Below are 23,465 nucleotides of genomic sequence, written 5' to 3' on the forward strand. Positions count from 1 at the left end.
TAGCGCGTTCCTGTGAAAGATGGTTCCAAATGATACACTTCAACAAAAAAACCAAAACACTGACATGCTCCACAACTGTAATCAACACAGGAACTGTCATGTTATTTACACTTTTTCCCCCTATACAGAGTGGGACATACTATACTGTTCCTAGGCCTTTTAGATTATTCTAGTCTCTATTGCAGTACGTTACGCTGTTCACATCCCAGCAAGCTACCCCCTCTGACCTTCTAGAAATTTATAATAACTACAGAGTAAGAGATAAGCACACAAAGCTAAAACACTGCACAGTTATACCATGCAGAAACCTCCCCCACGCCCAAAAGGCCCTAGATCTGGGTATTTCTTTTTAATGCTGCTATAAAAGACATACTTAGGCATTTAGATTCTGTGAGTTTTGTCCCTTCTCTCTTCCTTTGCACTAATGAGCTTCTGTGCTCACGCAGTAAAGAAGAATTATTATCTTCTCTGTAACAACAAACATTTCTGGAATCGCAAGACTTTCATGAGACATGCAAGATGCCCCATTTTCGGACTTTGGAGATGCTGGAAGATGAACAACAACGTTTGGGGACCAAATGCAGACTGAATGGCTTCTTGCTCCCACAGCAGTTCAATGATCATTTACTGTACAAGGTTGAAAGACCCGAGAAAGGTCCTTCAGCTGTATGAGGCCGAAAGACCGAAGCACCAGTTCCAAACAAAATTACAAATAGTTAAACTGACCATTCGAATCAAAGTTAATGCAGACTTGGAAAAAGAGATCTTGTTTTTCTGAACATGTGAAGTTCAAGACTATGATACAGCATGCTGCAGGACACAAAGACAACGGGTTTGGAATATTAAAAAAAGAAAAACAGTTTTTGATTGTGGATTGGGGCGGGGGGGGGTGTTGGGTTTTTTTTATACAGAAGCATTCGCTGAAGTCGGTTTTTCCCAAGGTTTTCCCAAGCCAGTCACGCTGGGGATTCAACACTCCGGCCCCCGCTGCCCGCAGCGCACAGACACCCCCCCCCCCCCCCCCCCGCCGCCGCTCTCACGTTCCGCGGGGGCTCCGCGCGCTCCGCCGCGCTCCCACCGCCCAGGCGGGGACCCGGGGGGGGGGGGGGGGGGGGGGCGGGGGGGGGCCTCCGCGGGCGCGTCCCCTCCCCCCGGCGCCCCGCCCCGCCCCGCGCGAGGCCGCTCACGTGACCGCTCCCGAGAAGTGGGTGAAAGGTCGCGCCGCCGCAGCGCCGCGCAGCCCCGCCCGCACCCCGCGGAGAAAGGGGTGCCCCTAGCTTGTGCAGCCCAACGGTTCTCCGTGCTAAAACCCCTCAGCTTTTGGGGTTGCGGTTTTCTTTAACCAAGAATGATGTTTTCTTCCTAGAAGAAGCTCTTGAACCAAGGCTGCAACACCCCAAATTTTAGAGCTGAATTTTAAAGGTCAACTTACCTTTCAAACCAAGTCACAGCTACGACAGAGCTTGATACTTATGTAGTAAAGTTACATTTCCTAAACTAAGAGATCCACCTCGTACTTGCCCACAACATGCCCTGTGCTATCACAAACTGGTAGTTACTGGTTTGTATCACTATATGAACATGCTCACAATAGGAAAAGAACCTGCTAATTACTACCGAAGACTTTTTATACAGATAACATCCACTCACAATGGTCTGAACACACACCCAAGAGCTTGCAGATCTGGAAACTGAAGAGATCAGACACTCAGGAAAAAATAAATTAAGGAAAAGAGAATTTAAGGCATTAGATCTTCCCCATTCTCAGTGCTACACTGCTACAAACGTGGTAAGTTTTCTGTACGGTAATCTCCTCCAGACTGCAGTTTCAATACAATTGTCCTCTAAGTGCTGACAAATTGCCAGATAAGAGGAAGAATGAGATATTTGTCTTGATCCTACTTTGCCCTTTTCTCTTTCCAAAAAAACGTGCTTCCTGTATACAGTTCCATCCGCATTTGTGTAGAGGTTATAACTGAAATCATGTTTTAGGCTGATTTTTCTATTTAAACCAGAAGACAGCGCAAAATATTAAGAGTTGTGCAAAAACGAGGCAGGAAAATGGAGTTCCAAGATGCTACAAGACATCTCAATCTACCTTTCGCAACAAGTCTAATTAGCAGTCGCATCCAGTGAACGTGCCACGCCACCAACAACATACACACAGGTAGAAAATGTTATTTCTCAGGAGCAGGTCGCAGGGACTGCGGGGTTTATGGGTTTCACAGCCCGCAATCACATGAGCCCCCGGACCGCCCGCCCGCTCTCTCTCACACGAACACACACAACGAAGGACTCAGTTCACACACGGTTGGAAACCCACCGCCGCTCCCGCAGAGCTGAGACTCGGCCGGTACCGGGTCAGCGCAGCCCCGCTCCGCCGCGGCTCCCCCGCGCCACAGCCGTGTCCCCCCCCCCGCGCCACAACCGTGGGTCCCCCCCGCGCCCTGCCCGGCGCAGGACCGCGCGGACCCTCCCGCCGGGACGCCAGGGCCAGCGCTGCCGCCCTGCCCTGCAGCGCCGGGACGCCCCGCTCGACGAACCGCGCTCGCGCATTTACCGCAGGACTTCTCCTTCGCCCCGGAGGAAGCGCCGCCTCAGCTAAAGTCGGCGGGACCGATCCCGCCCGGCGCCAGCCCCGTCCTCCCGCAGCCCCAGCAGCGCTGCGGACGCGTCCCGGCCCGGGGCGGGGGGGGGGGGGGGGGGAAGGCGGGGCAGCGGCCCGCAGCGAATCCGCCGCACCCGGAGGAGCCGCGGCCCCCGCACCCCGCTCCCCCGGAGCTGAGCTAAGCCGCGCCGGGAAAGCCCCGCACCTGCGCGGCGCTCGCGGCCGGCCCCCGTCCCGCTCACCTGCCGAGGCAATGGCGGTGACCGGCGCTCGGGCGGGCCGGGCCGAGGCGAGCGGCGGCACCAGCAAAAAGCCCGTGAGGAGGCGGCGGCCGCTCCCCGCCGCACCCGCCAGCGCCCCGCTTGCCGCCCGCGCCGCCATTGGCTGCCGCCGGGAGGGGCGGGACACGGCCCGGGCGGGCGGGGCGGAGCGGCGGGAGGGCGGTGGGCTGGGGGGGGGAGGCGCGGCGGGACCTGAGGGGGAAGTCGGGGCAGGGAGCGGGCCCGGGGCCCGGAGGCGGGTAGGCCCCGGGGAACGCCGGCGCCGTGGTCCCAGAGCCGTCCCGGGGAGAGAAGGTGCGGGGCTGGCGAGGAGACAGGCCCGGGGGGCGAATGTGTGTGGGGAAAGGGGCGCCGGGGAGCGGCTCGGGGCTGCCGAGGAAAACTGAGCCCGAGCCCTGGGGTGGGCGAGCCCAGGCCGTGGTTCTCCTCTCGGTCCCTGGGCCAGGCCGAGGGCACCGGCGCTGTTGGTGGGGCTGCGAAGGGGCTTCCAAGAGAAGATGAGGGCCACCAACAGCGCTCGCTCCGGGTCCCTTCTGTGTGGGGACATTCCCTGGAGGGACTTGCTTTTGGTAGGTGAGGAGCTCCCGGCAGCAGGAGTGTACAGCCCCGCTGGGGGGGGGCTGGGGGGGGCTGCCAGAGGAAGGTGAGGGCAGAAACAGCTGGAGATTTGGGGTGCAGCCATGGAGGCAAAATGGCCTCCCTGGGGAGGACCAACCCTCCCACTCTGCTCCAGCAAGTACTGGGGTTTGAAGGATATAAAGTACACTCAATACATCTCGGCAAAAGTAACTGTATCCTTTAAAAAATGCAAAATTATGAAAGTAATTCAAACAAAAGCATATGGACTGTCTCAGGGCGCAATGGCGCTCAATTTGGAATGAGTCACAGAATCATCTCAGTTGGAAAAGCCCTTGAAGCTCCTCCAGTCCAACCATGAACCTCACCCTGACCGTTCCCAACTCCACCAGATCCCTCAGCGCTGGGTCAACCCGACTCTTCAACCCCTCCAGGGATGGGGACTCCCCCTCTGCCCTGGGCAGCCCATTCCAACGCCCAACAGCCCCTTCTGCAAAGAAATCCTTCCTAAGAGCCAGTCTGACCCTGCCCTGGCGCAGCTTGAGGCCATTCCCTCTTGTCCTGGCGCTGGTTCCTTGGCTCAAGAGACTCATCCCCCCTCCCTGCACCCTCCTTTCAGGGAGTTGTAGAGGGCCATGAGGTCTCCCCTCAGCCTCCTCTTCTCCAGACTAAACCCCCCCAGTTCCCTCAGCCGCTCCCCATCAGACCTGTGCTCCAGACCCTGCACCAGCTCCGTTGCCCTTCTCTGGACACGCTCGAGTCATTCAATGGCCTTTTTGGAGTGAGGGGCCCAAAACTGAACCCAGTCATCCAGGTGTGGCCTCACCAGTGCCAAGTCCAGGGGTAAGATCCCTTCCCTGTCCCTGCTGGGAACAGTCCTTTCTAAATTCGTGATGAGCTGGTCCCACTCAAGAGCTCAGTGCTTGAATATCTGATGCTTTGTTTGATTTCAGTACGATAACAGCAGGAAGACTGCTCTGCCCCAAAAGGAGGTCATGGCCTCTCAGACAGCAGTGGTGTCAGAATGAAGTCTCTTCTTTGAACTAGTACAAGTTGGGATTCATACATTTTTCCCTTGTGGGCAGACCCACCCAGCTGCACACTCCTGCCTGCTGCAACTTCCAGGATGTGGCTGAAGGCTCCAAAACACACAAACATATGACCAAATCCAGAAGCATGGACACTACAGACTAAGCCTCTCCCTTACCCGTAAAATCATGCAATGTCAGTGAAAAAAAAAACCCCATGCTTCTGGTCAGAATTTTCTCTTCTAGTGTTCTGTGCCTAATGATGCAATTTTAAGATGTTGTTCTTTCAGAAGGAAACATAAAGCCTAGAAGAAAGCAAGGGGAGGAGGAGAAAAAGAACCAGGATTTAGATCTGGTTTTGGTGGGAGAAAGAAAACAAAAGAATAAATCACTAAAAACCCAGCTACACCCTCAGATTCAGCAGTATTCATATCTACATATTTTTAGCTATAGCAGATAGGAATTTAATTCAAACAGTTACAAGAAGGTAATTATAGCTTAAAAAGAAAAAAAAATAATCTGCATTGTTTTCATTATGCAGAAAGGCAATCTAAGATGTCTTGTTAGGTCTTTTTTTTAAATCTTCCATGTGCTTTTTACCTTTGAAGTATTAAAAAATAAACCAAATCTGCTTTTGCTCATTCTACCAGGAATTTCGTCATATCTTGGTCCCCAGTGAACATTTTCATCTACGCATGAAATCAAGGAGGGAATCAGTCACGAGATGTTGGTGTTAATTATTTTGTTCTCCAAATAATTGTGCAAGCTGTCATGAATTAGGGAGCACCAAGGCAGAGGGCTTACTTTAACAGGACTGTGAGCTCCCTGCAGCTAACCTTGGTAAAGACATGAAGAGTACTGCGTTACATAAGCCTGCAATGTTTGCAACTTAGCCAACCCTGACTTGACTGTTTAGCTGGCAAATGCAGCTTACAGATAATCCTGTGAGTAGATCCCGGTGGTCCTGACACTGACACCTAGGTCAGGCTCTATTTACCCATTAACCCACAAGGAGCAAGTTAGATACTTCTGAAAGACTGTCCTAGTCAGAATATTGTGCATATTTTATTGTGGCAACATACACTGCTGCAGTGCTCTATCTCCTCTACCAGCCAGCTCCCTCAGCTGAGGGCATAGGGTGATTCTGCCTCTCTGGCTGCAGCTGGAGTCACCTGCAGGCCTGCAGTGTGGCCTGTGCTTCTGCAGCAACCTGTCACACCTCAGCGAAGTCAATTTTTCCCCTGTAATATTATCAACAGCACAGTCCACGTATGCCTGGTGCTGTAAGACCTCCCTAGTGCGGTCCTTGTAATCCAAAGAAATCAAAATAATCAATGGCAAGTCAGCAGTACCTCCGCAGACTGAAATAAGTCCAGCTTACCACAGTGGATATGCAGCTCTTGAATTCAATACATTTGGTTATCTTACCCCAGCCCTTCAAGACTTCCTGGCTTCTGTACATGCAACACGGCTTCTTTATAGCAGCTTTTCTTATCTAGTATACCTACCTTTCATTATTTCTGTCTATTTTTGAACAGATTTTAATGATGGCAAAGTATAAATGGCAAAAAACCTTAAACCTGGATCTGGTCTGGAAACCTGGCTATCTCCAGTGTAATTTTGTGTTGTTCTGTTTTGGTGTAGTTTTTTTGAATTAATTCTGTTTCTCAACTTGCTTAAGTTCAGCAGTTTTAATATAGACAAGCAATTCTCTTTGTTGTCTTGAAACAGAATTATTCTGCTAATTGGAATTGAATTGTTCAAGACCTTCAGAGCACAAATATATTGGGTGCAGTCTTAGCTGCTTGAGCAGATATTTTCCCAGTTTGCTTGCTAGTCAAAACACCACTGCAGTTTCATTTTAAACAGGAGCAAGAGCATTTGTTTTTTTCCTTCATGTTATCTCCCATGATATTTGAAAACAAAGGTTCCCAGTTCATAGTTAGGATGTAAGCACAAGTAAGTCAGCGTCCCACAGCAACTTGCCACTGGTAGCCTGAGTGGCAAAACAAATTGGTAGTAAGTGAACTGAAGAACAGCTCCAAAATGTAACTTTTTGTATATAGGTAAGTGTATGCATGTTTGTACAGCAGAGAGCCAAGGGTGAGAGCAAAGCGGGCAGGGCAGGGCCCGCCCAGACGAGGGCACCGTCCCATGGCACCTGAGCAGGGTGAGCAGGACTGGCCCTGTGACAGCAAACAGGGTCGGCCACACTGTTAGACACATCTTCGGTGATGAGGCAGATCCAGGGCTGTCAAGATGGAAAACTGAGTTGGGATAAGGGTCCAGATCGGCAGGGAGCACGGCCAGGTGCAGGGAGAGCACCCAGGATGAGAGCCTTAGCTTAAAAGCTACTGCCAAGCAACGCGGGGAGCCCCGCTGGGGCCTCGCAGCACAGCTTCCCCCAGCAGCTCATTTCCAGGCCAGACACCTGCACTCTGTCTAAGCAGGCCCAGAGGTCTGGCAGCCAAAAGCCCAGGAGGGTTGGAGGGAGGATATCGCATACATGTGTGCAGATTCACAACATGGCTGCATTTACCTTTCTGTGAGATGATGCAGGAAAAGTGAAGGCCCTTACAAAATGCAATGGCCGAAAGGGTACAGGATTTTTTGTCAAGAACAAAATGTTGCAAAACTGTGTAGTGCACATTACTGACTGATTTCACATACCACGATTAATGCCCATGCCTTGCCACATCCTCAGTTTCTTACATGTTCCAGACCACTCCTGTCTCCCAAGCCCTTATTGCTGTGAGTCAACCCTCTCAGCCACTGTTGTCATACTGAATAACACCACATAACAACAAGCTCTGCCAGCACAGTAACATCTCAGACTTTGATCTGGTTTGATCTTTGTCCATTCTTAAATACTTTCTCATGAAAATACAGTAGCAATTCAACAGATATTTAAACAGAACAGGGTGAGTTGCCATGTGTTGCCCTGCTTTTTTTTAACCAAATAAAATGAATACTACTAACCTTCACTTGACTGAGTTGTCAACAGGGCTATCAGCCTCTCCTGTGACAGTCAGACCTAGCAGAGAACATATCATGTGCATCTGTGACTGCAACAGCAGAAAGATGTTTTGGGAAAATAAATATGCCCCTCTTCTCCTAGGCAATATAATTTTTAAAACTGATTATTCACTTTTAGTGTATTATTTTTTCTCAAGTGGGACAAGCATTTTGTTTTTAAATTCACTGGTTAAGGAACTGCAAAACAACCACTCAGAACATGTCACAAGTTTTGCTTAGAGTTTATAAATCAAAATAAAACAAGTGTACCTTTCCAGTGCTCTGTCAAACTAGCTAGACTTTCCAGTTTCCTTGCAAAGTGAACACTTGTAGATGCCATTTAAGCAGTAAGTAATGTGTTTTTGCTTTAGAAATGACGCAACGACAACTTTTCAGGTGGTGAAACCCCACCTAACTTCCCCAGATCTGATCCAATAATTCTCCGTGGCTAGGGTTATGCTCCCAGTGTCTGGTATTACTGTTTTGAACACCTGAGATAGTCTTACCTACTGTAACATCACCTCTGAAGAGATGACTGGAAGACCAAGCGAACACAAGCGCTAATCAATATCCATTGAAATGTGGATGGGTATAGCTCTAATACGCTGCTGAGCAAAATGTCCATAAGCTCAGCAGGTACCTAAGTTTTTCAGAAAAGGTTAAATTTATAATCAAGTAACCACAGGTAGACCCCTTTGAGATTTTTTCTAACAGTATCTGAGCATCTTTGGCAAAAAAGTCCAAAAGAAATTAAGTGACATCTGTATATTCAAAACACCATGTTCCAGGCAAGTCACTGTCTCTCCAAGTTATTTTTAATACATGTTGACCGTAAGAGCAAAATGAATACTACTGCCATGGCATACGGATAAGATAGCCCTTCTGGGCAAGCTCGCAGGGGGTCCTCCGCTCAGAAAAATAGGTCAAGAGTTTGGTAGGAACATCCGCAGCAAGTGACAGATCTGCCCCACACGCAGATTTTTAGATCTCCTGGTTTTCATTTGTCTTCTTCTGATGTCTCACTTCTTTTCTCTTACTTTGCATATTTATGACTCCTGCCTTTGTCCTTCACAGTCACATTGGGTGAGCAATATGGATCTCCTGCTACCATCCCAGATGTGAGGAGATGGCTGACATCCCAGGTGTGAATGACATTACTTACAAGCCTCACAGCATGTGCCTGAGGTTAACAGTAGCAAAACGGAGCCTGGCCAAGCTTTGAAAGGAAAGTATGTAGTTGGAAGTTTTCTAAGGCAAGGGAACAAGTCAAAAATACTGAAGGTCACTGTATATTAGAAAAAGCCAAAGTGAATGTTTCAACCCATGTTTGTGACACTCCCTAAAATCTGCAAAATGTTGAGAAGGAAAACTCTCTGGCCTGAAAATACACATCATAATTTCTAGCAAAGTGTAGAGTTTTATCTAGAGATTATTTGGAAGGTTTGTTTGTTCAGATTGAAGGATCTGGCAGATACTTTTGGGAAGACACCATATGTCCACTTGTAAAATATTTAAAATAACCCACTGTCAATAGAAAATCTGTCACTCAGACTAACTGTCACTCACAAATTGATAGCATAGTTTTCCTTAACAGTTTCAAATGTGAGGCATAACTAAAGGGTACCGCAGATTTTCTTGCTCACTGGGCAACCAATACTGTATATACTGTTTCCTACTGTAATCTACTGGATGGAAGCAGAACTGTTTGTGACAATGGTGTTTGTGACTATTTGATTTCTAGTATAACAGTCATGTGCCTTACAATAATTCTTAGACTGCATCCAGAGAGGTAAGGAGATTGAACTAAGCCTAAAATGAATGAAGTGAGTTCAATTCCTTGCTACTCTCCTTTAGGAACAAAGCGTATCAGCTGAGTTCCTCAATGGTACTCATAGTTCAAGATAAGCAGAGCACATGGGAAGCCGTGCAAAACCCAGTCTGTGCCCGTGGGGAGCAAGGATGAGAAACTTCGCTTGATTTCACATGATTTTGCCATTTTAGACAGAATTAAAAATGCACAGGATAAGACTACATGCCTCCAGCTGAGTGGATTGAAAGACTCTCCTTCCACTTTCTTCATAGCTTTTGAACAAACAAACCCCCAAAGCATTGCAACATTCACTAGGACTGCTGTCGGTTACGTAACGTTGCTGTGTCAGTGCAGTCTTCTCCCTTCAGATGCCAGCAGTTCAGCCATAGGTGACTGAAGCACATCCACACTTCATTATGGCACTTCCCTTATTAACTGCCACGCGCACTCAGATACACCTTCCTTAGTGATGTGTACAGCTGTGTGAGGAGATGTTCTTCCATTCTGCCTAATGCTTCGTGATTGTCTTGCTTCAGAACACCTCCCAGAAAATACAGGAAACTTGGATCAGACCAACCCTGCCCCCATCAAGCTTCTCTTGGCATCTAATACCAGTGCCAGAGATATTTCCAAAGTAAGCCAGATAAAGTGTCCAGTACTGAACACCATAGTCACAGCAATCAAAGTAAGATCCACAGTGCTACTCTTTACAAAGACTGTTCCCCAACCACTGTTTCAGGAAAGAAAAGGATATTCTAACTATGCAAAGTCCTGAAAGAGGGCTCATTTTCATTATAATGTTCATGCCAAAGTAAAAACTATCTGTGCTGGAGCTGCTCGCTTATCGCACCAGTAGATTTCCATAAGCAGGCTGCAATATGAGCTCAATTCCATAGACTTTGTTTCAAATGTATAATGCATAACCAAGAGATTTTAAGGCCCTGTAGATTTGCAGCGTATGCAAGTCTCATCTTTAGTCAAAGCTGAGTGCACACATATGCTTAAAATCTACCTTTGTACCTTTTCTATTGAATTTTCTTATCTTTCTGTATCTGCAGTCATAATAAAGCATAATTCATTTGCACTGGGTTTCCTTTAACTTCTATAGTACCACCAACTCAAGCAAAGCAGAGTGCTGACTGGGTAAAAAGAGAGAAAAATGCTCCAGAAATTGGAGAAGGACATGAGAAAGCAAGCATGAGGCAGCTTGGGCATGGACACTGGAAGAAAAGCAGTTTAAAATCTCCCTGTGTAGTTGTACTGCGCATCCAGGTTACCGAGGCAGCTCCTCACCCGCAGCAGGAGTGTGTAGGCTGCTGCTGGGGGCAGGTCCAGCGTGGCACGATGCTCTGTGTGTTGCCCTTGCCACCACTGTTGGGCCTCAGCACCCTCCACAGCTGGTCATCTTCCTCTTCAGACACTCTGGTATGCTTGTTTGCTTGTTGTGGCAGCAAAAATCACAGCTCTTTTGTGGATTCATGGTACTACCCCTTGCATAAAGATATTTTAGTTCCTCACTCTGCTTCTGTGAATTCTGTTGCAGGATTCTGGCATTCACTTGCCTTCCTTTCAGCTCCTGTTGTGCCCTGTTGCCTTTGCTGGCCCTGATGATGCTTTGAATCTTCTTGCATCCTTACTTGGAAGAGAGGAAACGTGCATTTAAAAGGCAAGCAAACATTGCCATATCCTCTCAAAGTGGTCTCTAGGAACATTGCGGGGTTGAGGGGGGCAGCACAGCTGTCAAAGCGGTGCCAGATACTCACAAATAGTACCCAAAATGGGCAGTACCCACAGTTACGATGAGATTTCATAACTGCCTAAGGGAGCTATGGAACAGTGGAAACATTCTGATACCAGCCCTGGTTCTCCAAGAGTGAAGCAGCATAGTGTGATGAACTAGTTAGCAGACTGTCCAATAGTGTGCTTTAAATACAGTATTACAACAGATAGAGCCCAATTATAATGCTCAAAGCTGTAGCTGTGAAACCAGGATCTTGGTTAATGCTCAAAAATGTTTAAATTAGAAGCAAATCTTCCATTCATCTGCCATGGAATCTCTGACATCAAGCAAGATTTTGGTTTTTTTCCTTTTTTTTTTCCCCTATCAGAAACTGGCACCAACACCAACAAAGTCAATGGCTAGTTTTTACCACTAAGGCCTTAACAGAGAGGAAAATTGTTTAAAGGCTGGAGAATTACCAGGTTCAAAAGTTAGTTTGGGGGTTGTTTTATTCAATAGTCTTCTGTTGTGCTGTTTGTATTTATTCTCCTCCATGCGTGAGGAGACAATTTGTCATGTTGGTCTTTCTGTCTCACTTAATTGGCAAAATGTATTGCCTTTACATTTTTATAATTTCATATTTCCTGAGCACATTGATGTATCTACATATATAAAAGCAAAGCAAGTCAGGAAAAAGTGGCTTACACTTGGTGCAGAAGGCAGGGAAGTTTGTGGTACCCTTCACCTAAATGTAAGCAGGTGAAAGATTTGCTCTGTGGGTAAATAACTAAGAAAAGCACCATAATATTTTTCAGTTTCTAGAGAAATGGAAGTATTTAGTCACGTTTAAGGACCTCGTGTTTATCAAACCATCCTAATGAGTAATAAAAATTGTTACGGAAAGCAAAATGTTTGACTAACCTATTTACCAACATTAACTTCAGCTCCTATCAAGATGGGCAGCAGAAAGTAAAGCAAGCTGTGCACAAGTACTTCTGTGCTGTTTGGCTGACTCTGAAGTGATGCAAGCATCCAGTGGACTTTGTCCATATTTGTGACTGACTAGTTCAATTCAGTGTAATTCTGCTTAGTTTTGTGGTCGTACACCAGCACAAGTTCTATCCCCATGTATCTAAAACACACATCAAGAGCTGAGAACAGATATGAAAAGGTGACTAGAAGCACAGATCATCAACATGCTTCACAGACAAGTTTCCCAGGACCTAAAGAAATATAATATATGTGACTCTCTGGGCTATTTACTAACCTGTAGGCAGGTCACCTTCCCAGGTAAGCTGTATCTGTCAGGCTGCTTTTCCGAGTACTGTCAGCCAGGGAATGACTGTTGCAAAGACCTGTGTTCTGCCTGCTGGAGCTTTTCACTCTGTGTCTGTGAGAATAAGTCTAGTTTGCATTTGTGCCTGGGAAGGTAATGAATTTAAGAATCACACAGATGACCTGCTAGATGGCTAGAATACCACCACACATAAATATCTTCCTGCAGTTTAATGAAGGAACAGAAGGATCAAGGGAAGAATGGCTAAGGTAGGAAAGCCATCAGCATGTGGAATTATTAAAAGCATATAGGGCTGAGATATCTGTGTTCTTCTATATGACAATATATATATCAGAAATTGAATTGGTCAGAGAAAACACTCCAATTGCACCCCTCCCTCAAAGACTATACTTTTCTGAATGATTTCAAATTAAGAATAGTGGAGAAAATATTGTGAAACATCACAATATTGTGAAACATCATAGAATGCAAGGAAAGTCTGCTTTCTACCAAAGTCCATGAAAACAGTAGAACAGTGTTTCTTAGAATATTTTAATGCAGGCTTAATGTTTGTGGCAAAGTGTTAATGACTTTACCAGTGACTGACTTTATGTGACTTTTCTAGGAAGCTAATATGATTTGAATCATGAACTTGATGCAGGAAGATTTTGTGTTTGGAAACGAATACATGAAAATGACTTTGTAGAAAGAATACGTGTGGGAAAAGGGCATGCTCTAGAATAATGTTGTTTTAAAAAGGCCATAATTATAAGTCCCTAATAAACATTCTTATTTTCATGAATCCTGAATTTGATTCAGGATTTCAAAGTGATCCTTACCTTGAAACCTTGGTGAGACACTGCACTGCCTCACATTAGGTCCTTAGTGTGCAAATATCACCTGGATATGTTATTGAACAAGCACTTTGTGCCGCATGTTCCGCACCTGAGGGAATAAGATGGGGGCTACTGCCCTCGTGTGGCTATTGCTATGGAAAAAAAAAGGTCATGGAAACACCACGCTTCAGGATTTGATCCAGCATAAAACTACTAGGAACAGGCACTCACAAAGCATAGATTGCACATCTTTCTCCTTGTGAAACTTTCTCTTCTTGCCTCTGAAGCAGCTCTGACCTGCCATACCCCAGCACTTGACTAGATGATCTTATATCGTCCGACTGTTTCTGGGCTCTTCTAAATCTGAAGAGGTATTTTAGCTTTTCTGTTTGGAGACAGGAAGGAAATCATAGATTCATTTTCTCATCCTTTAATTTTTGTGACCAGTCTTTTGTTATTTCATAATGTTCTCAGGAGCATAAGATTACTTGCATGGAGGTCAATGTTCTTCTTAAAAACCCAGCACAAAACATCTTTAAATAGTTTTTGATTACTGCATTTGAGAAATTAGCTAAATGCAGAAGAGTTACTCTGCTCTCATAGTTTTTCAGTACTTCTATCCAGCCTCTTTGAAAGTTTAAGGGTTTTTTTTATTTATTCATTTTTATCTTCGTAAAAACTCCCACACATTGCAGACTCCTCACAGATGCCTGCAGTTCTCCCCCCTCTCATGGGATTTGATCTGGACTTCCAAAGAGAAAAGTGCGCAGTTCTGCTGGGCTTCCTGTGAAAGTGTGCAAGCTGCATGAATATTGATGCAAATATGATTGAACTCTTTTGAGATTAGCCAATGTTACTCACCCCCTGTCATCACCAGCTTTTGTAGAGAGGCTCCTGGCTGTATCCATCACTACTTTTTAGCAGCTATAATAATAATGCAATACAGATGAGCTTGCAAATCTCTGTTCGTTTCACAGGTGCATGCCTTCATAATCCTCCTCTAATACCTGGTGATTAGCCCTGTGAGCTCATGATTGACCTTCCCACATTGTACCTGCAGCCTTCAAGTGGAAATGTCACCCTCTAACGTAATGAGGTGCCAGCATTGCATGGAGGGCCATTACCCAGCAAAGATGTCCTTGCCTGGAGTTTTGTGTGTCCGTTGTCCACACTCCTTACCTGAACCAGGCATGTTAGGTAAGGCATATGGCACGTGCAGGAGCACATGTGTAGGGTAAATATCAGCTGTACAACCTGACTTTACCGGGAAAACTTAGGCGTGTTCACCATTCCTACCCCTCCCTCCCAGATATTCTTGCTGCAGTCAAGAGACATCAGAGACCTTTGAGTTTGCCTTTAAAAATAAATGGTGGGGACAAATAGAGGGAGGGAGCCTTTCTCAAACAGCCTGTCCTTTCAAAAGAACGCCACAGGCACAAAAACACTTGGCACCCTTGCCCAAAATGGACTCTTGAACTGGACGAGATATATGGTTTGAGGTTTAGCAACTTATTTATTTCTCTCTCTGCAAATACTGGTGCTAGGACACTATCACCTACTCTGCTGTTTACCCTCCAGCCTGCTGACAGGTGGCTCAATCACATCTTGTTCAGCAGAATCCCACCAAATACCAGCCAGACATGGTGGAAGGGGTTTAACGACTGCTCAGGATGTTAACACAAGTCAAAACAAAAAGAAAACCAAACAACATGCTTGGTTGGTAATAAAATACTGGAGAAAGCATCACTGCTGGTGCCTCAGCTCTCAGGGGCCCTCCAGGGTAGCACAGGTTTTTTGCATGGCCCCAGACCATAGTCTGCACTGGTTAAACAGGACACTGATGGTTTCATGTACATGTGGAGTTTATGATTTCTGCCATGGAAGGAGAAAGCACAGGTTGTTCAGGAGGCTAAAGTGGGAATCCTGATAAGAAAAAGGCGGCCATGTAAAAGCAAAGTGATGCTTTTTAGGCCTAGCAACCCAGCTTAATGAAAAATCTTTCATCATCCAGGCAGCTGTCCCAACTAAATCTGCCACCAAGACAGAGTTCGTCTTACCTCATGGTGGTTCTCTGATACATAGTTCACTAAGTGTGATCCCAAGTCCCTCTGTGAGCAGCAGCAACATATCCTCTTCCAGGCAGCTGGAGCACGGCCCACAGGCATTGCCATCACTCTCCAGGGCTAGGGAGCTCGCAACACTATGTTACGTTTACATAATTAATTCTTACAGACACCTAAAATGAAGTGAGATCAATTCCTCTACAAATAAGTTGATCCACTGATGTTTATTTACGGCGAAATACTGCCTGTCTGCTCCCACCGATGACCGCAGTGTGGTAGTTAGCCCCATTTCTTCCAGTGTCAGTGAAGTGTTATGCTGTGGGAGTCAGAGCTACAGATCTGGTCCTCTGACTATAACCTGTGTTCTCTCAACATAGCAGCGGAAGAATGAAACTTTTAATTTGAAATGGAAGTGGTAACAAAAGGAAAAACATTGAATTTAAAGCAAAATAATTTAACTTTGAAGCAAAATAATTTATGTTAATGAAGCAAAAAGTTGCAGTGACTTATTTTAACTTAATTAAAATGACAGGGCTTCCCAAGAAATATCTGCACTTTGATGGGAGTCTCCTTTGAAATCCAACCCAGTTCACTTATTTCTCTTGGCTACAGCCACAGTGTGGCAGTGCCTGGGAGCCTACAGTGAACTTTTCACATGACACGCTCTGTGAAAGGCACTGGCTTACTGGGTGAAGAAACTACAGAAAGATTTACACCCACACTGCAAGACTGCTAATTTAGCCACCAACCCCACTAGGAGGGGTGACAAATAAGACAGAGTGGAAGAATGTGTATTTTTGGTGCATGTCTGCTACTTGAAATACCCTTCTCTGCTAGATGCCACCACCAGTTAAATTTCAGAAATCATTTTCACAAAAATATATATATTTAAGGTATGGGGATAAGAAGTAACACAGTGTGAAGTACCAAACAAGTTGTTGTGAGACATGCAGACTCAGGACCAAAGGCACAAAATTGTGCAAGAATCTCCTGTAACTGATGACTTATTAAACTAAGGTGTGCTTATGGACTACAGGGGTTGGTTAGTTACCTGCTTCCTGGAAGTACTTAAGTGTTCCCAGAAATATTTATTTCACTTTAACGGAACAAAGTTGACTAAAACAGAAAAATCCCACAGGTTAAAGACAAAACCTGGCAATCTTTAAAACAGGGGAGAGCAAGACAAGCATGTGAAGCAAATTACTAGGGCCAGCTTTTACGGCAGCCTCAAGCTGTTGTATTTTATTTGCTGCATGCCTGGCATGTCTGCACGAGCAGCCCAAGCTCTTGGTGCTTTCTATTCAACAACCTCATCCTAGGAAATGCTGAGTGACAATCCTGGGTCACACAGAAAGGCACTCAGAGGCCCTGGCTTTGGTGGGGCTCTGAAGAGGCTGACAAGTGAAGGTGAAGTCCAGCAGGAGCGTTCAGTCCTGGCCCCTCGGGGTGGGAGCCCTCACTGCAGGTTTTTGTCTTTTGGACCCAGGCTGTGGCTAGAGTGAAGAAGGAGGAGAGGGAGATCATGAGGTGTCAGAAGAAGCAGGGAGCACCACTGTTGGTGGGGCTGTGAATGAGCTGCCAAGGGCAGCTGAGGCCGGGCAACATTCAGTCCCCACCACTTCTGTGTGGGAGCCCCAGCTGGTGGCTGTCCATTTTCCAGCTGGTGGTGGTGATGGTGAGGTGTTAGAGCAAAGACAGAGCCCTGGTTTTGGTGGGGCTGTGAAATGGCCTGCCGAGGGAAGGTGAGGGCCAGCAACAGCTTTCACTCCAGGCCACTTTTGTGTAGGAGACATACCTGGTGGCTGTATGTTTTGCTACTGGGAATAATGAAGGTTAGCCAGTGAAGTAGGCGTGGAGTCCCCAGTGTTGGTGGGCTGTGAAATGGCCTGCCAAGGGAAGGCAACAGCAAGGAAGAGCTTTTAGCCCTTGCCTGTTCTTTGTGGGAGCCTTAGCTGGAGGCTGTCTTCTTGCTAAGCTCTGGCGACAATGATGATTAGGTGTTAGAGCAAAGACAAAGCCCTGGTTTTGGTTGGGCTCTGAAAGGGGCTGTGGGAGCACAAGCTGGCCGCTGGCAGTTTTCTTGCTGGGCTGGGCACTGGTGATGATTAGGGGTTAGAGCAAAGACAGCCCTGGTTTTGGTGGGGCTGCCAATGGAAGGTGAGGGCCAGCAACAGCTTTCTGTCCAGGCCACATCTCTGTGGGAGCCATACCTGTCAGTTTTATATTCTTCTACTGAGCACTGTGAAGAGTGAGGGCTAGCTGGTGGACGAGTGCTGAGCCTCAGTGTTGGCAGGGCTTTGAATACCTGTTGAGGGAAGGTGAGGGACAGCAACAGTTTTTAGACCATGCCAGTTCTCTGTGTGAGCCTTACGTGGAAGTCTTCTCTGTTGTATATTAAGTCTGGCTAATGGGAGGCAGTAGATGATGGAAATAATGAGGATAAGCACTACTTAGCAGCAACTAGAACACCAGTGTGTTATCAACATTATTCTCGCACTAAATCCAAAACACAGTGCTGTACCAGCTACTAGAAAGAAAATTAACTCTATCCCAGCTGAAACCAAGAGAATATCCACTCCTTATTCTACACCATTTATGTTATGCCCATGTCCCACACGTTCCAGTACATCCCAATTAATCGCCACCACCTCTGTTGTTTCTTCATATATACACACAGATATCATTCCCGTAATCTGTGGGCCATCCGCAATAAAATGCATTTTATATAAAAGAAAATGTTTGTCGAGTTCATTCAGTCCATGACTTTGGACTCCATCTGTCACAACAGTCTCTCAGAGCAGGAAAGATGGTGTGTGGTGTTGGATTGTTGCATGCTGAAGCCAGTTCTGGTTCCATCACCACTGCGCTGTCTGGTTCTATCATTGCTGCCCCTTCCTTGGTTGCATCACAGTTCACTCTTCATTAATCTGGGTGATTTTCTGTAATAGCCTTGATAAAGCATGCAGCCACCACAGAAGTGATGATGTATGGCAGTGGTTCTCAACCTGTGCTCTGCGGACCCCTGGGGGGCTGCAATGTCATCACAGGGGGTCCGCAAAGGCTTAAAGCAGGGGTGGGGAACATCCAGCCTGGCACCCAGAAACATTTGGACTGGCCCAGGGCAAGCACTGCGCCTCCTTTTCCCACAGCCCCCTCCCCTCAATGCTCCTCTCATACTCAAGCCCCCCGACCCCATGCCTGCCCTGACAGGCGTGCGAGGTAGCAGCACCCTCACCTTTGCTTGGTGACTCTCCCCTCGGCCCTCAGATTCACCAGCAAGTCCCTCCGTCACTGGGCTCTTCAGGGCTGGCTTCTGGTACAACCGTGAAGGTGCTCTCCCAGTCCTGGCACTGCCCCTCGAGGCGGTCTAGTGCTTTAAATCTTGAATTAAGTCTGGGTGGTCCATGGCCACAGAAGGTATTTAAAGGGGGTCCGTGGTGAAGGAAAGGTTGAGAACCCCTGATACATGGTATTATATAGCAATTAACATCATACGTAAATCAAATCCCCTTGAGGTACACACTGGACTCCCCCATCCTCCTGCATTGCCCTCCAAGTGCACCCAGGCCCTTGAGCAAAACCAATCCCACACTTGGGATTGCCTTTGCCTGAGGCAGGAATAACCCAGACTGTTTTCCCTAGCGTATTTTTTATGTGCACTACAGGGACTTTATCCCCTTCTACAGGACGTAAAAGTTTTGACTCGGCAGGGCCAACCCAATTGGCAGATCCTCTAGCGTTGACTAACCAGGTGGCTTTTGCTAAATGTGTCTCCCAGTGTTTGAAGGTCCCACCCCCTCGCTCTCAGTGCAGCCTTTAACAGTCCATTGTATCGTTCGATTTTCCTGGAGGCTGGTGGATGACAGGGGATGTGATATACCCACTCAATGACATGCTCTTTGGCCCAGTATCTATGAGGTTGTTTTGGAAATGAGTTCTGTTGTCTGACTCAGTTCCTTCTGGGCTACTGTGTCACCATAAGACTCGCCTTTCAAGGCCCAGGACAGTGTTCTGGGCAGTGGCATGGGGCACAGGGTATGTTTCCAGCCATCCGGTAGTTGCTTCCAGCACTGTAAGCACATGGCGCTTGCCTTGGCAAGCTTGTGGGAGTGTGATATAACCAATCTGCCAGGCCTCCCCAGATTTATATTTCAGCCATCATCCTCCATACCAAAGAGGCTTTAATTGCTTGTCTTGTGTAATTTCAGTGCCTGTTTCCCATTCATGGATTACCTGTGCAATAGCAGCCATGGTTAAGCCCACCCCTCGGTCACGAGCCCATCCGTATGTCGCATCTCTTCCCTGATGGCCTGAGGTGTCATGGGCCCAGCGAGCCATAATTCACCCTTATGTTGCCAATCCAAATCTACCTGAGCCACTTCAATCTTAGCAGCCTGATCCACCTGCTGGTTGCTTTTATGTTGCTCAGTGGCCCACCTCTTGGGTACATGAGCACCTACATGGTGTACTTTCACAACCAGGTTTTCCACCCGAGCAGCAATGTCTTGCCGCAATGCAGCAGCCCAGATAGGTTTACCTCTGCACTGCCAGTTCCTCTGTTTCCATTGCTGCAACTACCCCCACAGAGCATTTGCCACCATCCATGAGTCAGTGTGGAGATAGAGCACTGGCCATTTTTCTTGTTCAGCAGTGTCTAAAGCCAGCTGGATGGCTTTCACTTCTTCAAACTGGCTCGATTCCCCTTCTCCTTCCACAGTTGCTCCAACTTGTCATAGGGGTCTCCATACAGCAGCCTTCCACCTCCAGTGCTTTCCTACAGTGCGACAGGACCCATCAGTAAACAGGACATATGGCCTTTCATTTTCTGGCAGTTTATTGTACAGTGGCGATGTCAGATTATTAAAAGGAATGTTAAAAAGTCAAAGGTCAGCTTTGTTAGGAACACTGTAGAATCAAATGGTTAGCTGTTAGGATAATGGTAGATACAAATGATTAACCTTGAAACCAGGATATGCCTGACGAAAAGCAGGAGCCTAGGTAGGATTAAAGGGAAGTAGAGACAGTGAGCTGCAATGGTCTGCCTATGTCTGCCAAATTATGAGGAAACTAAGTAAAAGGTAATTCCGACAGGGGGAGATCACGACCACCAACCCATGGACCACCGACTAATTATACCACAGACTCAGAAAAGTAGGCAGAGAGGGCAAACTAGGCATGTGTGCTAATTTGCATGCTAAGCGTAGAGATTATGACCAATCACTTAGTAAATATGTATCAGTGTACTGAATATGTAAAAATTGTGTGTATAAACAATCATAGTTTTTGGGACCATGGTGTGCTGTCTTGGAACAGGCACCCGTGCATGTGCATTCACGTAATAAAAGAAAATACCTCTATCTTGTGTGTAAATTGGGTGTCTGCACACTGGGTGAAAAAGCCCTGTTTTGGGATAACTGTGGGGCCTCTTCAGCACGTCACCTCCTCCTCTGGCAACATTCAAAAATCTTTGCCTTCTGGCCAGTCCATGATCACTTCCAAAATTCTTGGGTGACTGAGCTTTCCTATTTGAGCCTGTTGTGTGATCAGTGCGACCCACTTACTCCATGTGACATCAGTTGCATGATGTGTAGAAGGGACCTTTCCTTTGAACATCCAGCCCCGCACCAGCAGACAGGGTGTAACAGGAGCTGTGTTTCAGTACCAACCACTTCTGAGGCAGCTCAAACTCCTTCTTATGCTGCCCAAATGTCCTTTTCAGTTCAGAGTATAGTGGGCCTCGGATCCTCAATATCCCCAACTCCAAAACCCCAGGGGTTGGCTTTGGGTGTTCCTGGGTGCTCTCTGCCAGAGACTCCAGGTAGGGCCATTCTCCCTAGCTGGGATGTAGAGCACATTTTTAACATCTTGTCCTAGCCCAGACTGGCTCAAGGGCTACTGCATGAACAATCTCCCATTTGATTTGTTCAAAGGCTTGTCATTGCTCAGTGCCCCATTTAAAATTGTTCTTCTTCCAAGTCACTTGATAGAGAGGGCTTACAATCAGACTGTAATTTGGAATACGCGTTCTCCAGAAACCCACAACGCCTGGGAAAACATGTGTTTCTTTTTACTAGTGGGTGGAGACATAGCTGCTACTTTGTTGATTACATCCATTGGGATCTGATGACGCCCATCTTGCCATTTTATTCCTAAAAACTGGATCTCCTGTGCAGGTCTTTTAACCTTACTTTGTTTTATGGCAAAACCACCTTTCAGAAGAATTTGGATTGTTTTCTTCCCTTTCTCAAAAACTTCTTCTGCTGTGTTGCCCCATTCGATGATGTCATTGATGTATCACAGGTTTTCAGGAGTTTCACCCTTTTCCAGTGCGCTCTGGATCAGCCTGTGGCAAATGGTGGGGCAGTCAATTCCAGGTGTATTGGACACGTGTCCACATGAAAGCAAACTGTGGCTGGCACGCTGCTGCCAAAGGGATTGAGAAAAATGCATTAGCGATATCAATTGTGGTGTAGCACTTGGTTGCCTTTGACTCTTTGAAACTTTGACGTTTGTATTGAAGTTCTAGCATGCCCAGCATGGCAGCACTCAGCGGCAGTGTGACCTCATCTAAGCCATGATAGTCTAGCATCAGTCTCCATTCTCCATTAGACTTTGTCACTGCCTGTATGGGGTTGTTAAGGGTGAGAGTGTCCTGCTGATCGCTCCTTGGCTCTCCAGTTGATGAATCAGCATGTGGATGGGAATCAGGGAGTCTTGGTTGGTGTGATATTGCCGCCAGTGCACCACTGTGGTAGCAACTGGCACTTGTTGTTCTTCAACCCTCAGCAACCCCACAGCTGAAGGGTCCTTCAAGAGACCGGTCAAGGTGGACAGCTGTTCAATCTCCTCCGCCTCCAAGGCAGTTATACCAAAGGCCCACCAGTACCCTTTTGGTTCCCTGAAATACCCTCACCTGAGGCAGTCTATGTCAAGGATGAAGGGAGCCTCTGGGCCTGTCACAGTAGGGTGTTTTTGCCAGTCATTCCCAGTTAAACTCACTTCAGCCTCCAATACAGTCAGCTGTTGGGATGCCCCTGTCACACCAGAAATACAAATGGGTTCTACCCCTTTACAGTCTGACGGCATTAGGGTACACTGTGCACTGGTATGTACTAGAGCCTTATACTCCTGTGGGTCCGATGTGCCAGGCCATCAAATCCACACAGTCCAGTAAGCCCAGTTGTCCTTCTTCTCCACCTGGCTGGAGGCAGGGCACCTCTAGTCTTGATCATAGGACTCCACTCACTTCTTGTAAAAACAGATTAGAATTCCTTCTCATGGGATCAGGAGTAAGATCAGCCCTTCCACTCTGTTTCACACACCACTCACATCAACCACCACAGACTGGAGCAGGTTTCCTGGAAGAACTTCCATTTGTGATTGTTTTTCCTTGCAGTTCACATAATTCACATACCCATGCAACTAAGATCAAGGTAGGTTTTCCATCTAACTTCCTCATGTCCTCTCCATGATCCTGTGGGTAAAACCACAGGACCCTATGGTGTGTACCTTCTAGATTCTCTCTCTTGAGCAGGGGCATGCTTACTCCTAACAGCTGAGATACAGATGAGGAGTAGGGCCTATCCTCTTTGAATTGCTGGAACTCTCGGGAGAGTTTCTCCACAGCTGTGATGAGGGTGGAAGAGAGATTTTCTTCATATCACTGGAGCTGGCAAGTCATATCATCCATCACTGGTGCCTCTACATCCTTCTAGACCATTACTGCCAATGCACTGGCATATGACTATGGTGTGCTCCGTAAAAACATCCACCATATCGTTCATGTGCACTGGACTTCATCTGGATCTGTCTGTAACTGCACATTGTCTGGGTCATAAAAAAACATCTCCTGCATGGCTTATTTCTTCAAGTATTGGATACCTCTCTTCATGGTGGTCCACTTGCCTGGTTGACATACATCTTCCTTGAAGGAATACCTTTCCCTCATGCCTGACAGAAGTCTCCTCCAGAGGCTGAGGGCTTGTGTCTTTTTCCCAATTGCTTTGTCAATGCCTCCTTCCCTAGACGGGGATCCCAGCTGCTTGGCTTCCTTACCCTCTAATTCCAAGCTACTGGCCCCGTTAGCTGTGGCAGGTGCACCCACCCGATGAAAATAGGGCTTCTTGGCTGCTGAAGTGCCCTTGTTCTCAGGGCTTTACAGTACTTGGGACCCTTGGCCAGTGGGAGCTGATATTGACCACAGATCAGGTTTGGTTTGGGTATAAATGGAGTCCCTCGGGGGAGCCATTTTG

The 23,465-nt window shown here is 46.9% G+C and overlaps 1 protein-coding gene across 6 annotated transcripts in view; it reads right to left on the reverse strand.

Annotated features, from left to right (window-relative positions):
- The window catches only part of CPT1A (carnitine palmitoyltransferase 1A), an 82,327-nt gene extending 79,374 nt beyond the window's left edge, over positions 1–2,953 (reverse strand). For 2 of the 6 annotated variants that reach the window (XM_074842646.1, XM_074842645.1), the window contains exon 1: positions 2,561–2,702. The gene's annotated coding sequence lies outside the window, so the exon portion shown is untranslated. Of the gene's footprint in view, positions 1–2,323; positions 2,345–2,560; positions 2,703–2,850 lie in introns of those variants that run through there. The other 4 variants (XM_074842644.1, XM_074842639.1, XM_074842641.1 and 1 more) reach the window with 3 other exon arrangements.
- Between the last annotated feature and the right edge of the window lie 20,512 nt (positions 2,954–23,465).

Source organism: Strix aluco, chromosome 16, assembly GCF_031877795.1.
Source record: "Strix aluco isolate bStrAlu1 chromosome 16, bStrAlu1.hap1, whole genome shotgun sequence".
Taxonomy (NCBI): domain Eukaryota; kingdom Metazoa; phylum Chordata; class Aves; order Strigiformes; family Strigidae; genus Strix; species Strix aluco.